Genomic DNA, 19,364 nt, shown 5'->3' on the forward strand with positions numbered 1-19,364 from the left:
GGACGATATTAGGTTTACAGATTAGATAGCTCTTAAACTTGTAAAATGTAATTGACATTTGATGATTGAATAAAAGTTTTTGTTTATTTATTAGTAGGTATGAATCAATACTGTCATGGAGTTGGTTTGCAGATGTCTAAGGTGTTGGACATAGCAAGAGTTGCTACAACATTCATGAGTGATCATAAGTTCTGAGTATTGGATTAAACCCACGCTCACTTGAATCACTTCATGGAATTTATCTCGAGTGATCGTGAGACGGTAATATCTTCAAACCTATAGATATGAGTTATTGCATATGAGTTGGTTATGCATTGATTGTACGAAAACACATCAGTAACTTGATGTCATAAAACGTACCTTTGTGTATAATTCAACAAGTAGTAGAACAAGCATATGATTCGAAGTTTATCTGTTTGTAACGACCCAATTTTCACGTCCAAAAATTTCATTTTTGATTAAGTGATTTGCAAAACATTTGTAACAAAATATCAACCGATCATATCATTTCATAAAAACATGTCTCGTGTCTGAAAACCGAATCGTAAAAACATAATAATGTCAGAGCACAAATCCTAGAATAACTCCTAGTGCAGAAAACAATGTGTGTGTTTGATGTGCCGCTACCATGCCAGCTCCTTCCCCTTCGTTGAAGAGGTACCTGAAACCAATACTGAAAACTGTAAGCACGAAGCTTAGTTAGTTCCCCCATCGTACCACATACCATACAATCACATAACATACATACTGTTGGGCCATTCTGGGGTGACGACCTACCTGTACGGCCATTCTGGGGTGCCGACCTACCCGTGTCAAGCCATTCTGGGGCGCTGACCTACCTGTCGGTCCTAACAACCGACCCTCGGAGACTATTCCACCCCCTACTGCTACTATCGCATGTATCATAACATAAACATACTATCAGACATATTTGGGGTGTCCGAACTACCCTTCGGTCCTAACAATCGAACTTGGGGACTATTCCCCTCCTATTACAGTTATCACATATAACATATCATGCCAGCATATAACATATCAGGTAGTAGCAAACCTAGATGATATCATAAAGACAATCATCTAGCATACAACTCCTATTGGTGGGCTGGCATTATGGTCGTAAACCCACCACTACTGGAAGGTAACTCACCTTGTAGTAATTGCTGATATGTGCGGGAATCCTCTGACTGCTGCCGCTGCTGCTCCGGAAATCCTCCGGCTATAATTCCCACAAAACACTTAGTCATACAGTGCTAACTGTTCGTAGGGTAAAATGACCATTTTACCCATGACCAAGTCAAAGTCAACTTCCAGTTGACCTGACTCGCCGAGTTGGTTCGCCAACTCGCCGAGTCCCTATCCTTCCATTTGTCCTTATACCCGTCTCTACTCGTCGAGTTAGGCGATGACTCGATGAGTTTTCCTTCTAATTGAACATCGACTGAATCTTCATCTGACTCGCCGAGTTGTATGAATAACTCGTCGAGTTCATCTTCAACTGATACACATGTCATGTCCTTGACTCGCCGAGTTGTATGAACAACTCGTCGAGTTCATCTTCGTCCTTAAGAAGATTTCCTTGGACTCGCCGAGTCTGTTCATGCACTCGCCGAGTCCCATGATTTTCTAGAACAATGGCATGGTCCAGAACGTTGGGTCACTCCCCGGGACTCCCTAAAACCTTTCCACACTCAACTGGGTCCTTTTGACCCTCAACTGATATGGTACACAAACCTTGGACTCACCGAGTCCAAGGATGGACTCGTTGAGTTGGCCACATCTTGTCACTAAATCTTCGATTTCTGATGTACAACCCTTGATCAAAAGATAGATCTATGCTTCTAAAATTGATCTAGCACGTAAAGTTACAACCTTTACGTGCTTGCATGGGACTTTGAGCTCAAAAGGTCCTAAAACAAGCTCTTACAATGCATGGGGCCTTCTTTGAGTGCAAAAGCCACTCCTTTCTGTCTTGTAACCCCTCTAAGGACCTAGATCTGAAACATCAACCCCCAACCATGCTTGCAATCATGGTTGGTGACCAAAATGGCTTAGAAAAGCCCTAAATCTCCACAAAATGGGATCTATCAAAAGAACAAACAAGATATAGACTTTATACCTTCTGTAGACTGCAAATGATGCTCAAAATTGGATCCCTCTAGCCTCCTCTTGATCCTTCAAGCTTTTCTTTCCTTCCTTGGATCACAAAAGCACCAAAATCACTCCAAATGCCTTAGATTGCTACAATAATGGCCAGGGTTTGCTATAGGGGTCTTATGGGAGTAAATGGGACGAATGAGGCCGATTTAAGGTGTTTAAATAGGGTGCAAACCCTCGAATTAGGGCTTTTTTCCAAACAGGGCCTACTCGTCGATTCCACTGCTTAAACCCCGCGTCTCAACCCGCTTCTACTCATCGAGTCCAAGGCCAAAATGCAAAATATTTTAAGGAATTAATAAAAGAATACGTACCAAGAACCAGGTGCTACATTGTTCCTTCTAGTCTTGGGGGATTAGAAGTGATATATGGGCCCCTCGATGATTTTGTTTTGACCTATGTACCGGGCCCGGTCAGAACTAATTGATGTTTTCAATTAAGTTCTATGTCAAACAAATCGGAAATCGGGAAACAAATTGTTGGACAATAAGTATGACATTGTTCCATGTATTTGTCTGGCTAATATCTTAAGAACAGAGGATTATATGATCACTTATCTATAACGGCGCTTCATAGTTCAACAGAGTTTTAAGAGCTACGATTGTCGGTCGGTTCCTGAAGTCATGCTTGCAACTATAGTTATTAGATTTATCCAAGTGGGAGACTGTTGGATAAGCTGTCTAAGTCCATAACTATATTTGAGATGTACTTGAACCAACCCAGCATGGTCTATTTGGGTTGCACTTCACCCGAACAATTTATATGGATAATCTTTTGAGAGTAGTATGTTTATGATTTGTTAAGGTATATATTAGTTATAATATATTAATATGAAATCATATTATTTAATTAGTATTGATCTAAAATTAATTTAGAATTAATTTGGTGATAAAAAAAGGTGACTAATTAAATATGGGCTCTTGTATTTATATAGTATGGGCTAATGCTTATTTAGAATAGGCTAGGCTTGCATGGTAAGTCCATGGATAGTCCATGGAGCTTTAACTCATGGATCTTATGGAAATGAAAGGTCATGGGTATTAGGGTTTACATGGATGTAACCGTAATCCACAACACTATATAAAGGGGTCCTTGGCACTTGAAATGGCACTAGTGTGTGTGAGAACTAAGGTGTGGCCGATTTCTAGAAGTGGGCTACTACTCTCTCAAGTTTCCAAAGTTTGTGGTTATTTGTGATTTCCATTTGAGGCATCCACATTATTGGTGTTAGGATCTCAAACTCCAAGCAATCAACCACTACTAAACGGTATGTAATTCTACTAGTGTTTTATGATTCAAGTACCCTATAACATGCTAGTTAGGATGTAAACCTTGGAAAATTATTATTTGCATGTATTTTAGAGAAAACATAGATCCAAGGTTTCTAGGGTTGGATGTACACCATAGGAGTGTTAGAATGCTCAAAACCCTTCAGTATTTCCAGAGGACTTGCCTGGGATACCTCCGGAGAGACAGGTGGAGTTCAGGATCGACCTAGTCCCTGGTGCGGGTCCAATAGCCTAGGCACCATATCGGTTGGCTCCTCCCAAGATACAGGAGTTGTCTACACAGCTGCAGGAGCTGTTAGGAAAAGGATTCATTGGGTCGAGCAGTTCGCTCTGGGGATTCCTGATCCTGTTTGTGAAGAGGAAGGACAGGTCGCATCGGATGTTTATAGACTTCCGGGAGCTGAACAAGGTAACGGTGAAGAACCGTTACCCACTCCCGAGGATTGATGATCTCTTCGACCAGCTACAGGGGGCATCCTGGTTTTCCAAGATAGATTTGCGTTCTGGCCCCCACCAGATGCGAGCCAAAGATGAGGATGTACAGAAGACTGCTTTCCAGACTCGCTATGGCCACTACGAGTTCGTGGTGATGCCTTTCGGGCTCTCCAATCCCCCTACCGCATTCATGGACCTCATGAACCGCGTATGCAAACCGATGTTGGATCAGTCTGTGATTGTCTTTACTGATGACATCTTGGTTTACTCCAAGACGCAGGAGCAGCATGAGGAGCACTTGCGAGAGGTGTTGGATACCCTGAAGGGAGAGAGCTTGTACGCCAAGTTCTCCAAGTGCAAGTTTTGGTTGCGTGAGGTGCAGTTTCTGGGGCACCTTGTCAAACAGAATGGGATTTTGGATGACCCGACCAAAGTGGAGGCCATGATGAGATGGGAGGTTCTGAAGTATCCATCTGTGATTCGAGTTTCCTCGAGTTAGCAGGCTATTACCGGATATTCATACAGGACTTCTCCAAGATAGCAGTACCCTTGACCCAACTGATGAAGAAAGTAGTGTGGTCTTTCGTTGGGGGACCGAGCAGCAGGCAGCGTTCGAGACGTTAAGACAGAGGTTGTGTGAGGCACCGATCTTAACCCTGCCAGAGGTCGTGAAGGATTTTGTAGTGTACCGTCTTGCATCCATTTCAGGCTTAGGCTCAGTATTGATGCAAAGGGGGCACGTCATTGCCTACGCCTCGAGGCAGCTGAAGCCTCACAAGGCGAACTACCTGACGCACGATCTGGAGTTGGGGGCAGTTGTTTTCGCCCTCAATATTTGGCGACAATACCTCTATGGGGTCCATTGTACCATTTAAACGGACCACAAGAGCTTGAGGTACCTCATGGATCAGCCAAATCTGAACATGAGGCAGTGTCGGTGGCTAGATGTGGTGAAGGATTACGACTATGAGATCCTCTACCACCCGGGGAAGGCCAATGTGGTGGCCGATGCACTGAGCTACAAGGCATTCGCAGCCCCGATTAGAGATATATGTTTGAGAATGACAATAGTGACTCCGCTTCTGGAGAAGATTCGGGAGGCCCAGCAGGAGGTTATAAAGGAGGAACCTCGGAAGAGTGAACGTATAGTGGGCCAGATTTCCTCCTTCGACTATGATAGACGCAGGTTGTTGACCCTTCACCGCCGAGTGTGGGTTCTGTACGCAGGCGGTGTGCGCCAGATCCTGATGGAAGAGGCACACAAGTCCAGATTTTCCATCCATCCCGGGGCGACGAAGATGTATAGAGATCTTCACCCTGATTACTGGTGGCCCTATATGAAGCGGAATGTAACCTGGTACGTCGAGAGATGCCTGACCTACAGAAAGGTCAACGCATAACACAAGAGGCCTCATGGCAATACGCAGCCATTGGATATATGTGTGTGGAAGTGGGAGGACATTACTATGGATTTCATCACAAAGCTTCCTAGTACCGCACGAGGAGTGGAGTCGATTTGGTTCATCAGGGATCGGTTGACCAAGAGTGCCCATTTCATCCTGATCCAAGTGAGCATTTCGGCCGAGAAACTGGTCGACATTTACATCAGGGAAGTAGTAGTACGATACGGAGTGCCAGTTTCTGTGATTTCTGACTGAGATGTGTCGTTCACTTCCAGATTCTGGAAGAAGTTTCACGACGACTTGGGTACTTGTCTGTACTTTAACACAGCTTTTCACCTGCATACGGATGGTCAGAGCGAGCGGACCATCCAAACTCTGGAGGATATGTTGTAGGCATACGTCCTAGACTTCGGTGGTAGCTGGGATACCTACCTGCCCTTGGCAGAGTTTTCCTACAATAATAACTATCACACGAGTATCGACCGTCCTCCCTTCGAGATGTTATATGGGAGGAAATTCAGAACCCCGATATGTTGGGGTGAGGTGGGCAGAGGGTCATGGGGAGTACCGAGGTGGTACTCAAGACGACAGAAAGGATCAACAAGTCCGGAGCAGGCTTCAGACTGCTCAGAGTCGGTAGAAAAGTTACGCCGACAAGCGTCATTCGAACCTGGAGTTTTAGGTAGGAGATATGATTCTCCTAAAGGTGTCACCTTGGAAATGTGTCATCATGTTCAGGAAGCGCGGCAAGTTGGGCCCCATGTACATTGGTCCTTTCAAGGTTATAGCACGGGTAGGCAAGGTGACGTATAGGTTGGATCTGCCAATTGAGCTTAGTCAGATCCACAGTACCTTTCATGTCTCCCAGCTGCGGAAGTGCCTGGTAAATGACTCAGTGGTGGTACCTTTAGAGGATATTCAGGTGGACGACAGCATGAACTACATCGAGCGGTCGGTAGCCATCCTTGACAGGAAGACGAAGGATCTGAGAAACAAGAAGGTCGAGTTAGTGAAAGTGCAATGGCAGCACCGCAAGGGCTCGGAATGGACTTAGGAGCCGGAGGACGAGATGAGGGAGCACTACCTAGAGTTTTTCCCAGGCGCAACAGACTTTGAGGACGAAGTCTAAAATAAGTTGGGGAGATTTCTAACACCCGGATCCTGGTATGTATTTTAAACCAAATTATTCATTTTTGCAAAGGGACTCAACGATATAGCAGTTTGGTAGTATGAAATATTTACCATAAAACTTTCATCATCAGATACGAGAAATCAAAATTTCTCTATCTTTTGATGAATTCTACCATATCTGTGAAAATTTTGTGTTTTATTAATCCCGTCAACTATTTTGAATAGGTTCAACAAACTATTGTAGATTGCTAGTGCCAAAACTAATGCATTTAGCTTATGGTTCTTGAATTTCTTCAAGTTCCATGTTGCTCCCACTCTAAACTAGATTTCTAAGAATTTTTCTTCTAGAATAACGATTAGTGGGATTGTAGAAGCTTTATCTTAAACAATCATTTAAGATATTCTACATAAATGTTTTTAGTAAATGTTAGGCTAAGTTTAAGCTTCTTGTCTTACATAAGCTTCATAACTTTATACATTTTAGATAAGGAATGAACCTTTCATTCTTAGTCTTATGTTGGTATTTAATCTAGTTGTCTGGTAGGGAAAACATATTCAAAATATGTGTGTTGTAATGAACATAACTCCAAATACATAAAGAAATGAGTTTTTTTTATCATCATTGAGAATACCACATCCAATAAGGTATGATTCCTCCTCTCATACATACAAAGATGTCCTAGGTGAAATGTGATCCGATTTCACAACTCATAAGACGATCTAAGGAACATTGGCTTATAGATTGTTTCCTTTATTAGAACGAAGGGTTTTGAGTATCTTATTAGGTTGTATTTCATCTTCACTATGAAAAAATTTGAGCATTTCAAATGTTTTAAAAATAACAGATAAAAATCTATAGTAAAGTCTATTAAGTATCTATCGTCATATCTATTTATGGGATTTAAAAAGACCACACGCATCACTATGTATGATTCTTCACTATGAAAAAATTTGAGCATTTCAAATGTTTTAACAATAACAGATAAAAATCTATAGTAAAGTCTATTAAGTATCTATCGTCATATCTATTTATGGGGTTTAAAAAGATCACACGCATCACTATGTATGATTCTTTAACAACTCCTTTGCTCTTTCACTACTAATAGATAAAGACGTTTGAAAACTATATTTACATGTAAATAAGATTCACATATATCAAATGAATCAGACTCATTTGTGTTCAAAATACCATTGTTTGAAGTTAGAATATGTGCTCTTCTTTATATGGATGTCAAATTCAATATGATTCTGAAAAAGTTCACACAAAGTTTCATAATTTAGGTGGTTTAGGTCGAGGATCAAAGGGATGAAGTACTTGATTTTGGTGATCTTATAGGATTTCTCAACTATGGAGGCAACTTAGGACAAATAGGAGAGTTGTTATTTATAATGGGAGCCAACAGTCCGGGAGAATGGAGATAAGGAGAGAGACGTGGATAAGGTAGAGAGGCTAAGGTTGAAAAAAAGAAAAATGAATAAATAAAATAAAATCGTGGTTTGATACCATATTTGATAGTATTTTCTATTAATGGATATCTTGGGCTCAAGTATGATAAATACAAAGTATATAGGGCTATTGGGCTAAAGGTACAAAGGCCTAAAGTTGGTATAAAAATACGTACAATTCAATCTCTATGCCCTAACAAATAATATATATTTTAATCGCTAAAACTTTTCTTATAACATAAGATGATGTGCAAGTCACCATTTTAAGAAAATGTGATATTCAATCAACATAAAAAGTTTAAGCTAATGGTTTTCAATGATAATTGTCTTGTCTTTAATTAGGTTTGCTTTGATGCTTAAAACTTTTCTAGGATGGCCTATAAACTTTTGGTAATATACCAAGAGAATATTAATGGACGTACATAGTTTCCGTTTTTAAATATAATACTTATTCTTTTCTTTCATTTTTACTATTTTCTCAATATAAAAACTGTTAGGCTCGACTCGTTACTACTAATTTTCCAGATAACCATTGGCTTTGCCATATAGTTATCTGTTCTCCAATTCATGTAGTATGATTTTAGATAGGTATTACATAAAAAACAGTATACAATTTTATTAAATATAAACTAAAATGTTATCTTTATATTTCAAAGCCTAAATATCTAATCAACTAAATCAAAGAATTTCAACCTTTGTTCATAGTTCGGGTTCATACTTAAATCCCATCGCTTTCATAGTTCATTTGTGTTGGACCATCACTTTGTCACACATGGAATCATTGGATAACTTTTCTTTGTTTTCTACTTTCTTTCTAATTGGTTTAAACATGAAATTAATGCTTTTAGGTGAGGGGCATGATTAGAAAAAACAACTGAATATTATCATTTATCATGAAATCAATACAAAGATAAAGTATTGTTGTTTTATGTACAATGATTGTCGAAAAATGAACAATGTCTGATAATAAATTGAGGTTAGGTTTAGGCTCGACCTTTTGGCATATCTACCTTTGAAGTTATCTTTATGTTTGTTAAAATAGAAAAGGAAAAGTTAAGGTTTTTCCACGAATTAAAAATAAAAATAAAATGGGGTCTCTTCTAGAAATGGTCATAAATTTCATAGGTATCTTCTACTTCTACGACTGGCTAATGGGCCGCAAATGGCTCTGATGGCCTCTTAGTTTCATGTCATTTTTCGTTAGTTTGGTCAAAATTAAGAGTTTTTTTGAAAATAACTCAATAACCAAAATCTGGATACTTTTATAAAATTACCATGAAATTAATAGGTATTATTATTAACAAATTATTTATAAATATAACAAATAATATTTTTTTATTATAAACACAGGAAATACATTTGTTGCTAATTTCTAGGAATAGAATGACGGACTAAGTGATACTCTATCGTTTGTTGGTCACTTCAAACTCTTTATAATTCTCATATGCATCGTTGTGGGTTTCATGGTGAGATGTACTTTATATGTTTCTCCAATTAAATATAAGAGTTGATAATATTTATTAATAATCAAATTATCTAATAAACAATCAATAAGTGTCTACTTGGTATAAGGTGTGACGTTATATGATCACATGTTATTAGAAATATCATTACAAAATGATTCTTGAACATAAATAACTTTCATTATGCTCTTTAGCCTAATTGTCACCTAACCTTCATACATTACCATAGTAAGAACCATCGAATTACACACATCTATCTAGAGTGAAAAGTGAACTTTGAATGCCGATTTAAATAGATAATCACCATTCACCTAATTTAATATAAATTGTCATTCATAGTTCGCTTTTCACATTCCATAGATGTATGTTCACCGATGGTTATTACCAGGTGATGTATGGATGTTGGGTAGTAGTTAGGTTAAAGAATATAAAAGGAAAATCGACATTAGAGGAGCACTCACAAATTACATCTCACCATGACACTCATAACGATGAATATGAAGAACATAGAGAATTTGAAGTGGTCAGCAAACAATAAAGAAGTATTTAGTCCACCATTCTATTCATACAAATTAACAACAAATATATTTCATTTGTTTATAATAAAAATATTGTTATGTTTATAAATGATTTGTTAATAATAATAAATATTAATTTCTTGATTATTTTTTAAAAAAAAGTCCCAATATTTTAGTTATTTGGTAATTTTCAAAAAAAATCTTAATATTTTGACCAAACTAATGAAAAAAGACAGAATAGCGGCCAAATCTGCGAAACCAGCCAAAAATGATTTTTTCAAAATTTTAGCCGGTATTCTGTGTTTTTCGATAAACAAAATTTAGTTTGAGACTTTTTCATAAATTAGACTAAAATATTAAAACTGTTTTGAAAATTTTCCTATATTTTATGATACAAACTCTCTCCATTTAACTTCATTTTAGCAATATAAAGCTCTCATTTTCTTTGGAAACATACAAAAAAAAAGTTAAAAAACTAAAAAATATTTTTTCAACTAAAAACATGATTTTTGTAGTTCACATAAAATTCTACGGGTCATATATGAAATAAGGATTTTTGCAATTCAGACCTACAAAATTTTAATTTGTTTTGTCATTTCTACAGGTAAAAACTTTAAAATAAATCTCTTTTTGTTCTGGAAATGTTGTTTGAAGATTTCTACAACAAAAATGGTGTTTTTTTTTATCAGAATAGTCTCTAAAAATATTTATAAACCTATTTATTTACTTTTTTCAAAATTTAGAGTTCCTTAATGCATCTGTTGAAATGTGCCCCTAATAGAATTTTTATAATAAAATAAAAAAATTTATATATAATTAGTCATATAAGCGAGGTTACATGGCAAATTCATTCAAATCGATATTGTTTTGGTATGATATTTTCACTTAATAAATTGATTCATCCACTTGAAATGTATGTTTTACCAACTTGTACGATAGCTGCAAAAGTGTTATATCTTATGTGGATGAATCAAATTATTAAGTGGAAATATCACTTCCTTTTCCAATACTATGCCAATTTCTTAGATGAGACCTACGAAATTGTGGTTATTTTCTGGGAAAAATAAAAAAAAAAAAAAAAAAAAAAAAAAAAAAAAAAAAACTTGATTTTTGCTTAAATTTTGATGAAGTGTTAATACGTTTTAATTGTTTTTGTCTCTTTCTCTAGTAAATATCTTTGACAACTAAATTGTGTTCAACCTTGTAAGTATGTTACAAATGTTGTAGATTCGACTCAAATAAATACCAAAGTCACTTTTATTTTGTTCTAACACTTAAACTATATAGATTTAATTTTCTTGTTCGCAAATCAATACAATCAGAAAAGTAAGTTTTCCAAATCTCTTCATCAAACATCAAAGTACAATATTATTTTATAATCGAATCGTACAAACTCAAGATATTAATGAATCTTACATAATACTAAAAAGCCCATCTGAAAACACAAAGCCCATTTCCCATTGGGGAACACAAAACCCACATCATGTGTCCTATGTTGGTTGGGAATTGATTAAAAGCAAGCAAAGATCAAATATTGGTCTTCTGATTTCGATTCTTTTTAAAGAATTTAACGTACAAGAGTAACTTAAAGGTCATAAATTAAATTCCTTCGAGCGGTTGTGCTTGATATTTTATCTACAAAGAACAAAAATATATAAATGATACCTTACCTACCGAACAAACAACCAACAAATTGCTAGTTGCAAAATAATTGCGTTGATGACAAGGGATATGTAACGTGTAAGTATTCTGTAGGCAAATAAACTTGCAGGTACTCCGTAGTAAAAGTGTTTCGTAGGTATTTCGTAAGTAAATTTCTGATAAAATATTTTTTAAGAAACTTTGTAGGTAATTTGTAGGAAATAATTACCCATGAAGGTTTTTCCTACAAACCGATTTTTGTTGGAATTATGTAGGTAACGTCCTGCTCCTACGGATTTCCTATGAATATTGTCGTAGGTATTTACCTATTTTTCTAGTAGTGGATGGTGTTTAACGATTCGTCAAACTACCTATTCTTCAAAGAGAAACACAGTTATCGGTGGTGCAACGACAACGCCGAGTTATTCTACTAGGAGATAAATCATCTGAGCTAACTCGGCAGAGATAAACTCGGCGTTCCACGTTGCACCACTGACAACCATGTTTCGAAATCCATTTCACATGCTATAGAAGTATAAATAAGACCCAATTTCTATTTTTCAAAAGAAAAAAATAATAAAGAGATTTCAAAGTATTATCATGCAAAGAATGAGAGTAAATAGTATCAAACTAAAATATTTGATGACAGAAATCGAACTCCTCTTGACCCCTTAAATAGAGCCCACCCCCACCCACATTGTTTGCTATAGATGGTCATAAAGTGGGATGCTCTTCATTTGGACCATTTTCATTTGATGGTATGTCATCAATAGTAGTGGTCTAGGTACGTTCATTGTGTAAATGATGTTTCACTTTCTTGACTTATTCGACTTTAATTTCACAGAAGAACACGATTCCTATTTCCATTAATTGTTTGAGTGTACCTTTGTTGTTTGCTAGTCATTGTCTTCATAAATCAAAAGAACATAATTCTTTTTGCCTATGATGACCTCATAAGATACAATCTTTGAAAGGTCCCACCAAAAGTCTATAAAAATTGGTTGATAACAAATTAATTTTGAGCCCCTTTCATTTCTTGAGGCAAGCGCCCTTTGTTTTCTCAAATAAAATACAATCATAGTCATTATTGATACTTAATTCTTCTTTACTTTTAAGGTGATGACTGATGACATAATTAGATCACAAGGAACCAGTAAAAGAAATAAAGAGACATGCACTCACTCATGATACATGCTTTATGCTGACAATGTATAAAGGAATAATGTTATGAAAACCATGGTTTTCGATTTATCTGATGAGAATATGGATGCTAATTTATTAACTTAGGGTTCGTTTGGTTTAATAATGATAGAAAGGGAAACATATGAAGCGGACAGTGTAATAGAATAGTTAAGGTAATAGAATAAATTAATATATTAGCATATTGGCTAGTAAGAATGATATGAAACTTTACATGAATTTTTATTTTTGTATAAATAAAATGTGCAGTTTTATCTTTATAACTCTCTATATTATAAATTAACTAATAAATTTTTTCTACAAAAATAAAAAATAATAGTTCATTAAACTTCGTATGAGATTATAATATAAATACAATCTTTTATTATTTTTCAAAACGAGAATTTGTTTTTTAATTAAAATCATGTAATTTGGAGAAAAAACACATAAATGAAAATAAGTTATATTAAAAAACTATCATTTCATTACAGAATAAAACAAATGAGCAAAGAATGAAAATTAACAAAAGAAAGAAATCATATTTTTTAAATAATCAAATATTATGACAAAACAAACATTGTTTCATTCTAATATAATCATATCAAACACAACACCTTAATTAGATTTTTTTTCTCATTTAGCAAGATAAAATTTTATATGCAACCAAAATTATCATTAATTTTTGAACCATGTAGTTCAATTTTACTACATACAAAAAGACTGATAACATGGAAACAAAAAATTGTAATTTTCTTTGATGTGAAAAAAAAATGATCTTTTTTATTATACCGCATACCCAAAAACTATTTCGTACAAGTTATGCCTTAAGAATATTACAAAACCAAAGAAATCCCATGAACTAATCAAAAGAATAATACTTTTAGCTCAAATTCAACACTTTATACATCGAAATCTCCTTCCCTAAATTTAAACAAAATTGTTAGAAAAGAAGAAAAGCAATTTTGGTTTCTCTTCTTCAGCTATAATCATTAGTTCTGAGTCGGGTTTGAACCACTTGGTGGACTCTTCCTCAAACTAGCTTCTGCTGATGTTTCAGAGTCTTCCATGGCTGCACTAAGCTTATTAGGTGGATTTGTAGAAAGTGTGGTGAGAGAAGATGTCAGTAGTAGCTTTCTTGATTGAGCTCGATCTTTGACTGAAGTAATGTCATGTTGACCATGGCAGAACAACGATGATGATAACAAAATCAAAGAAAACAAAAGTACGAATACTTTGTAAGGCGCCATGGTTGATGAATGATGATTCTTGATAGTGTTGAAGAAAATGAGTTGATTCCTTCTTAAGAAAGATGGAAGAGGAAGACCGTTTATTATTAGATGCAGCTTGTGCTAGAGTCTGACAAAGCATGCATGTGTAATGTTACCTATTACTAATATAATATGAATATAAAGCATTCGAAAAGAAAGAAACAAGTGTAAAGTGTAGTCTCATGGAGTCAAAGATTGTAAAAGTTTATACTTTTTGTGAACTAAATACGCGTTTTAGATCATTCACTTTACAACCTTTTCACGTAAAAAGAGAGCCTTGGCATGGGCATAGCTCTTTCCCCACAAGCTCCTCTTTTCTTTTCATATGTTGATGTACTTCCTCTGTAAAGTGAGACCCCTTTTCATCCTCTTTCTAATTGAGGATGAGCTCATTCAATCTTCGCTTCACCTCTTTTCTTCCTTGGATCATGTTAAAATGTATATGCATATGCAACTTCCAATCTTGTCCCGAAAAATATGTTAAAGTGCATCTACACTCAATGTTTTAAAAACATGTTTTGTGGTTGAACTGATAGGGTGATTGGTTTCCGATTCGACACCGGTTCAACCTGGTTCCATAATTTTTATGTATTTTCAATTAATATACATAGATATCTATATAAAACCAAGAATTTCCCTACATGTGAGAGTCGTACACTCCGGTTAACTTTATTGATCGAGCTGTTAAATTTGTTTTGAAAATGGACTGTTTTTTTAACAAGCTAAGTGAAATTCAACTATCTAAGTCCAATAAACCGGTTCAAACGGTTTTGAAAGAAATTCTTCGGTTCGATCCAATCTAGAAATTGGCATAAAACCGGTCTTTGACTCTTTGTTAAACCGATCTCATCTCTAGTTTCCGGTCCGACTGTTTCAACTGACCGACTCAAACTGGTTTTTAAAACATTATCTACTATGCATGAGAGAGTTTTTCATTAAAAAAAAAAAAGAAGCTCGTTATTTCTATGTAATGGAGTAGAGGTTTTTCATTTCCTTTTTTATTGGTTGTTTGAATAGTTAGGTGTCGTTTGTTTTTTCGAAGCGAAAATGTTTGAAGTCTGCGGACCACCTCTGCAACCCTCTGTAGCTAAAGAGGATGACCAAACGGTTGTAACATGTAATAAAAAGTCTGATTGTTTTTAACTTTTACAGACTGCTGCAATAAATTAAAGTAAGAATGAAGAGGTTTAAAGTAGAGGGTCAAGTGTTGCGCCACGCAGCACAAGCGCAACAGTTTTTAAGTCAGAAGTTTTCTGAAAAACAAACAGCTACGAATAGCCAAATGTTGCGCGTGTTTTTGGTTAGAAGGGGTTTTTTAAAAAAAAATACAGCACCTTAGTTATTTAGTTACAATTTGGTGGAAAACATATACGACCTACATTTATTGATAAATCTCATGAGAAAACCTTTTTGGAAAAACTTTGGTTTGAAAAAGATGCCCCAATGACTTATTATTATTTAGAGTTTTTGGTTTGAAAAAACTTCTAAAAATCATTTAGTGTGGATCTCTAATAAACTAATTATTTTATAATTGTTTTTTAGGAATCTTCAACAAAAGACTAAGTGTTAGATGCTACATGAGTACAACATTAAGGGAGTCATTGACTGAAAGTACAAGGGAAGAAATATAGATATATAAAGAAAAAATACTTTAATTAGATTTTACACGTTATTTTAGGAGACATCAAACTCTCAGACAATTTAGGATTCATCATCAAACGTTCTTCATCGCCAAATCTTTTTAACTCTTTCTAAATCTCTTTATATTAATCATTAGAGTTTGTTATACGTGAATACCTTGATATAGTAGTCTTTGGACTCTTATTGAGAAATAAAGTTTATGACTCAAATTTTGGGAAGTTATTAGCAACCGAGATTGTAATGCATATAAAGAGCTCATAATTCTTTCTTATTGTTGATTTGAGACGGTATGTCATACTCTGAATTTTTTACCTTTTAAAATAATCAAAAATGACTTCTTTTTTTTTTAAACGTCAAACTATCATACTTCTAATCTAATCTTAAACTGTCATTTATGTCTCCTAGTGAGACTTAAACATAGGATCTCTCATTTACAAAAATCATTCCTTACTGCTAGGTCAAAGGCCTTTTGGTCCAAAATGGTTATTATTAGGAAGCTTTGGACCATAATGATTGTATTGAAAAAAAGCGTCCAACATAGATGGGTTTATTTCTAACATTTGGCCTTAAATCATATACGTAGATGACTAGAAATTGTTATTAAAAGAATGAAAATTAATAGAATTGAAGGCATCACATTCCTTCGGGCATGGTCCATTGATCCATTCCATTGTATTTCGAAAGTGTTTAATGTCATTTTTTTAAATAAAATATCTGATTTTAAGTACCAATATCACATATAGTTTACATTTTTAACTTTTTATTAGATTTAAGTATAAAAACATTTTTTTTTCTCGAAATTCTTGAATTATTCTTATGATTTTTGGACTGGTTCTTGAAATTCCAGAGTTTTTTTTTCGAAATCCGAAATTTTTGCCTGGAATCAAAAATATTGATATGAAATCAGTCGGAAATATATTTTTTTTTTGTCAGAAAAAATGTTTTTTCTTGGTCCGGAATGCCCATTCTGGACCAAGTAGTTATTTTTGCAAAAAAAATGGTTATTTTTTCTTAAATAAACACTAAAAATGGTTAGATTTCTTAATTTCCCTAATAAAAATAGGCTAATGTCATAAAAACCTTCAGGTTTTCAGGGTTTTGTCGGTTTTGCCCAAAGTTGAATTTTATGTCCACTTTTACCCTAATATTTTCCAAAAAATGTTTGGTTTTACCCGGTGATAACAAGTCACCATTATATTAACTTCGCAAAAAAACCCTTAAGTTTACAATTTTTTTACGATTTTACCCTTAAGTTTATAATTTTTTTTACACTTTTACCCTTTTTTTCATATTATACTTATTCAACTAGAAAAATCATATTTATATACGAAAAAAATTAATTAAATATTGTATTTACATTTTTTTAATGTTTATATATATATATATATATATATATATATATATATATATATATATATATATATATATATATAGATGGGAGGGTTCATGCAAAAATGCAAACAATTTGCAAAAACGCGAAAACAAGAAAAACTACGAGATTGTGCCACCTTAACCTTATATTTTCGACAAAAATTCATCCAAACTTTGAGTTACATTATGATAATCGATGATACATGAAAAATTGTTTCATATTAGCAAAGCATGATTTTTGACATTTTTATTATGAAAACTTGAATTTAAAAAATGGTTAAGAACGTGAAAAAAAAAAAAAAAAAAAAAAAAAAAAAAAAAAAAGTTGTTAAAACCACCTTTAAATCTATATTACCATAACATTATCCAATGTAAACTTATTATCTTTAATTTAATGTTAATAAATTTAATTTTTATTGTAGATGTGTTTGACTTTTATAAGATAAAATATGTTTTCACGTTTTCGCATTAATTTACTTGATATATATATATATATATATATATATATATATATATATATATATATAGAGAGAGAGAGAGAGAGAGAGAGAGCTAGGTTCAGGTATTCAAAGTAATTATTGTGTTATTGTATGCATAAATGTGCGCCAATCAAAATTTAAAATAAAAATAAATAATTAAATAAATAAATAAGGGTAAATAGGTAATTTGATAATTAGTTTCTACAAATAATATCATACAATTATGGTAACCATTTAGGTTTTCTCCATCCATCTTCGGCTTTTTAAAACCACCTCCAATGTAAATCGTAACCCTAATCAAACCATCTCCAGTCGTCGCCTCCATCCTCATACCTTCATTCCAAAGGGTTCTCCATAACCTTTGCTCACTCGGAGCTCAACCCACCACACCCTTCTAATCACCCTGACTTCATCTTCCCCCCCCCCCCCCCCTCTGCCGGACAAATTATCCGACACCGACGGCTCTTCCGGATTCATTCATTTCTTGCAAGCTCTAAACGATAACTGCAAACCCCATCTTCAGAAACACCTCATCCAGATCACAGATGCACAAAAGGCCTCATCTCAAAAGGAATCAATCGTTATCATCCATGATAATCTCATGTTTTGTGTTGGATCAATCGTCGGTGATCTGGGTCTACCCTCCATCATAGTGCGCAGCAGCAGTGCAGCGTCTGTTCCTGCTTACAGAATCATCCCTCGGCTCCATAAAGAAGGTCGATTCCCTATAAAAGGTAAGTGCAGATCAAAAACCCACACAAACAAACAAAACCTAAAAGAAATTTTGATCACAAATTATAATTTATAGACCGAGATAATAAATTTTGTCTTCAAGATTCTTTGCTGCAGGAAATAGTTTCGGGACTCCATCCACTCAGATACAAAGATATACCATTTATTGGCCTCACAACACAATAAAGCCTGAAATTGACAACATTGTTCTCCTCAAAAACACACCTGATTGCTTTCATATGGAACACCATCGAATTTATTGAACAATTGGCACTGACCCAGATCCACCATCGCTACCAAGTTCCAGTTTTTACCATCGACCCATTACACAAAACATCACCAACACCTTCCGATAGTTTTCTTGAAGAAGATACCAATTGCATTGCATTGCTAGATAAACAATCACCCAAATCAGTCATTTACGCAAGTGTAGGAAGCTTAGCAACCATGGATGCAAAAGTGGCGACTGAAATTGCATGGGGCCTAGCCAACAGTAACCAGCCGTTCATATGGGTGGTTCGATCGGGTTCGGTTCATGGGTGTGATTGAATCGAGTTTTTACCGGAGGATTTGGTAAGTGAGATGAAGGTGAAAGGTTTGATCGTAAAATGGGCACGCCAGAAGGACGTATTGGCACATTCTGCAGTTGGAGAATTTTGGAGCCATGTGTGGTTGGAATTGGTGAGATTCCAATTCTATTGGAATGGAATCACGAATTCCAATTCTATTGGAATCACAGAAGTTGATGCTTGAAGAACGGACCACAAAATTGAAAGTGATTCTAAGCAACATTATTCTTTTAGAATATATTAATGTCGTTAGATTTTGATGTTTTCTTTCCCGTTTTGAAAGTTTTTTTAGTTTTATTCTTTAACAATAAATGTAATTCTTAACAATTGTTACCCGTATTCTATAAGAAATAATGTATTTTTTGTTTTTATTCTTCAATTGATTGTTTAAGAATTTGTTATTCTAGAAGAAGTTTTTAAAGTCATGATCAAGAAATAGGTTCTAACAATATTTTTATTATTTATAGTTGAAGAATATTTTTATTTTTGAATATACTCATAAACATATTCTGTCAGATTATCCAAATTAAAAGAATTATAATTCGTAAAATCGGATTTTTTAAATTAATAGAATCTATGATCCCTTAAAAAATACAATTTTCCTTTATTAAATCTATATTAATTGACTAAATTACCCTTGTAATT

General features: G+C 34.8%; 1 pseudogene; it reads left to right on the forward strand.

The window, feature by feature from the left end:
* The first annotated feature begins 18,019 nt into the window (after positions 1 to 18,019).
* LOC111890156 (UDP-glycosyltransferase 76H1-like) lies at positions 18,020 to 18,835 on the forward strand (annotated as a pseudogene).
* Positions 18,836 to 19,364: the final 529 nt, after the last annotated feature.

The sequence above is a fragment of the Lactuca sativa genome, chromosome 6 (genome assembly GCF_002870075.4).
Source record: "Lactuca sativa cultivar Salinas chromosome 6, Lsat_Salinas_v11, whole genome shotgun sequence".
NCBI classification, from domain to species: domain Eukaryota; kingdom Viridiplantae; phylum Streptophyta; class Magnoliopsida; order Asterales; family Asteraceae; genus Lactuca; species Lactuca sativa.